The 3,766-nt window shown below is 49.4% G+C and overlaps 1 non-coding gene across 1 annotated transcript; it reads left to right on the top strand.

Moving 5' to 3' along the window:
* Positions 1-3,034: 3,034 nt before the first annotated feature.
* On the top strand, positions 3,035-3,128 carry TRNAY-GUA (transfer RNA tyrosine (anticodon GUA)). Its single transcript has 2 exons — positions 3,035-3,071; positions 3,093-3,128. It is a non-coding gene; the product is annotated as a tRNA-Tyr (tRNA).
* The last annotated feature ends 638 nt before the right edge of the window (positions 3,129-3,766 follow it).

Below are 3,766 nucleotides of genomic sequence, written 5' to 3'. Positions count from 1 at the left end.
TGTTTGTATATACATATGCACATTCCCTCAATTGGAGTGCATGTGGGAGGATTACTTTTCTTGCGGATCCAGTATTATTTATAAATTAAGTTAAAACTATATATTTGGGATATATACATGCATACATATATATATATAAACATGGGTAACATGAATGAATATGAATAACATGAGCTAGTTGAGGAACTTTACAATATGAGTTTATTTCTTCATAATTTTGCTTTCTGTGCAGCTTTTGCACTACATCTGGGTGTTGTTAGACTAGACTAATTTCACAGCTCATGTATTTCCACAGCATCGAAATATTTTTAAAGGAGAATGCAGTTTGGTTTAAAACATACAAATGCATCTATTATTCCAGTTAGTATTCAAAATGACCATCAATAAGCCTTAAAGTAAACAAAATCATTTGCTGCTGTTCAGACTTTACATTCTGGGGAAAAGATTATTAATTACAATGTAAGTGAATATAGGTTTCTCAAAGAAATGCATCTACTGCCTGGGCTGAGAACACAATAAGCTGCCTGAAGGTTTCTATTGTATACAGTTAATGTTTATAAAGTGGAGTAAGTTTTTTTGTTTGTTTATTTTCTTTCACCTGGATCAAATGCCAGTAGCAATCAAGGTTATCTGCTGTGTCACTGAAGAACTACTGTGTTCAAAAACTGTACTGCAAGAGTATGGGGGTTGTACCTTGTGGCTTTAAGAACTTAAACGTATCATAAAAGAAATGAGAGTAATGTATGGTGGTGTACAGTATGCTGAAAAACAGTCCAGTAAGGAAGTAGACCTTTCTCCATCATTGAGCTTCACACGCTTGCATTAGGCCCCAGTTTTAATAAACCTTGAATTTCATGCCTGTGCTGTTCTCATGCTTCTGACAGTGCACCAAGTTGCCTAAATAAATGTCCCTAAAAATCCCTATTTGAATTTTAGGCTTCTGATAAATTTTAGGCTTTTGAAATGGTTACATTTTCTTTATGTTTACAGCTTGGCTTCAAAATTTTGTTTGTATAAGACTTCATGCATGCAACTAGCTTGCAGACTGAGAATTTGTGGAGGGGAATATTGAGCAAACACACAGATTATGCGAGAATCTACTTTGAGTTTCATGGCAGTTACATGTTCAGGAAGTTATTTTCTCTATTGTGGTGTTTAACAATCTTCTGTAAGTAAATCTGTCTCTGAAGTGAAGACAAAAACATATGTTTAAAAGAAGAAACCATATGCTGTTTTGATGTCTCCTTTTGCACCATTTGAGAAAGTAAAAATCAAAGTAAAGTTAAAAAATCTGAGTGTTAGGCCCTCAGCATCCAAGAATTGCAATGCATCAGCACTTTTTAGGTACTTTGTCCCTTAAATGCAATCAGAAAACTTAGTACTGGGGAGGGCTTAGATCCCCCAGCACCAGCGCAGCAAAGTCCTACCTAAAGTCAGGGCACTTATCCTCTAGCTGCCTAAAGCTGATCACTGAGAGGAAAAAAGGTCTTTAAACGCTGACTCCAGGAGAGTCTTTCTCACAGCAGGAGGAAGATGCTCCCAGGGACTTTGGCTCGATAGCTTGCGACAGGCCTCTGCGGCCCTCGCTCCAAGGAACCAGCAGAGCTGGTGTTTTTGTAAATGCAGCCACAAGAGGATGTGGGGAGGCGTTTGGGTGCCTCTCCTCTTGTACAACAGGGCAGCGGTTAGAACCGTCGCCCAGTAAGTGGGATAGCTGGGCTCCATTGAACCCGCACTTCTTCTTTCTCAAGGGAGTGCTTAACCACGAGGCATCAAAATGTCTTGGGGGGGGGGGGAAGGGGAGAGAAGAGGGAAGGGCCATCTCTGAGCTGCTTGCTGAGATCGTGCTCCCGGGTGGCAACGAATTTCAGAGTCACTGGCCCAAAGAGAGACTGTTCCTGTATCTTTACGTTAAACTAGCAGTTGGTAACATACATACGGCCTGGAAGGAGCAACCCCTCTGCTTCCTCCCAGGGAGTACCTAGCTGCTACGGATGGGCTCAGCCTCCCTCTTTTTTTGCTTGCTCTTCCAACTATCTTTTTTTTTCTTGATTTTTTTTTTTTTTTTCCCCTCCCCATTCTCCTCCTTCACACAGCTTTGCAAAGAAGAACAAGGAGTGTTTCCAGCCCTCTGGCCTCTGTTCTGGCATGCTGGTGCACTTTTCTGGGAGGTGGGAAATGCCACTTTGAGTGCTGTGAAGCAGAGGGGCAGGTGGGCCTTGCTCAGCCTGGACGAGCGATGTGCAGGGCAGTCATAGCATGCGAGATGCGCATACCAGCACCGCAGGGGTTGCTGTCCTGGGCTGCATTTCAATGATGGGGAAGGCTGCTGTGAATCCTTAGCTAGATGCTCGCGTTGGCAGGCTTGGACCGGGTAAAGATCTTGATCTAAAGCTGGTCTATACGGAGACATTTTATAGGGATCTTCATAAGCTGTAATGTCTACGAAATACAGATGCTTCCTGGGCTAGTCAAACCTTGGGATTTTTTAGTATTACAGTTGTGGATTTAGGCATTTGGTTTATCTAGAAGTGGTAAACACCAAAGGTGAGAAGTACTACTCATTTAAGTGTATCCTCATCTATGATAAAATTAATAATTCTATATATTCACAATCTATTCATAATCACAACACTATATATCTGTATTCTTTTTCACTTTTGAATTTTCATGACCTTTTTGCTTATGGTGCACACAGTGGAAGAAATGCATAGTTAGACAAGCCCCACAGTCCTAAAATAAAAATGGCACAGAAGTACTTATAGTAAACGTGTAAAAAAGCACATACACCCGTATAAAACTTCAAGCCTGTTGTTTTTTTTTTCTTTTTTGATACAACCGCTTATTAGGAGGTGTGCGAAAGTCACTATTTTCCAAAAAGCGCAAGACCTACGAGCGCTGTTTCCCGTACCCGGCTCCGTCACGGCGGCGGCTGCTGCTGCTCCGCGGGGGCCGCGGCGGGGACGGCGCTGCCCGGGGCAGGGGACGGCCGCAGCGAGGCTGTAAGGTGCGGGATGGAAAACCTCGACAGCTCCCTTCGATAGCTCAGCTGGTAGAGCGGAGGACTGTAGAGGCGTCGCCCGCTCGCGGGAATCCTTAGGTCGCTGGTTCGATTCCGGCTCGAAGGAGGCTTGGTTTTGTGCCAGGCTGGCGCGGTGAAAGCGCCGTTTTTTGGTCGGGAACGCTCGCCACGTCTGGCCGCGCCGCCCCTCGGGGCTCGCGGGTGCGCGCTCGCGGGTGCCCGGCCCCGGCGACGCGGCGGCACGGGGCGGGCTGCCGCCGCGCCGAGGTGCGGGCGCTGCCGCGCTGTCAGCGGGGAAGACTCGCTCCCCCGTCATGCCTCGCGCCCGCCGCCCCTCCCCCTCCCCGCAGCGGCCCGCCTCGCCGGCGCCGCCCCCCAGCCCGCGGGGCGCGTGCGGCGGCGGCAGCCAATGGGGCGGCAGTCCGCCTGCGCAGATTCAAACGGTGGCTCTGGAAGGAGGCTGGGCGCGAGATTCGGCGGCACGAACCGAGCGCGGCGGTGGCGGCGCAGCCCGGACCGCGGGGCCGGCAGCGGAGGGCCGGGGCGAGGCCGGGCTGGGCAGCGACTCGGGGTGGGAGGGCGCTGCCGGAGCCTGCGGCGGCTCTGACAGGAGCGAGAAGGGGCGGCGGGGCGAGAGCGGGGCCCCTGCGCGCCCCGTCCTTGCGGGCAGGGGCCGGGCCGAGCCATGCCTGCCGCGCCGGGAGCGGGGCCGGGCCGGGGCTGAGGGCGGCCGCCAGCGGGCTC

Source organism: Apteryx mantelli, chromosome 2, assembly GCF_036417845.1.
Source record: "Apteryx mantelli isolate bAptMan1 chromosome 2, bAptMan1.hap1, whole genome shotgun sequence".
NCBI classification, from domain to species: Eukaryota; Metazoa; Chordata; class Aves; order Apterygiformes; family Apterygidae; genus Apteryx; species Apteryx mantelli.
This window is presented reverse-complemented; position numbering and strand designations above follow the sequence as displayed.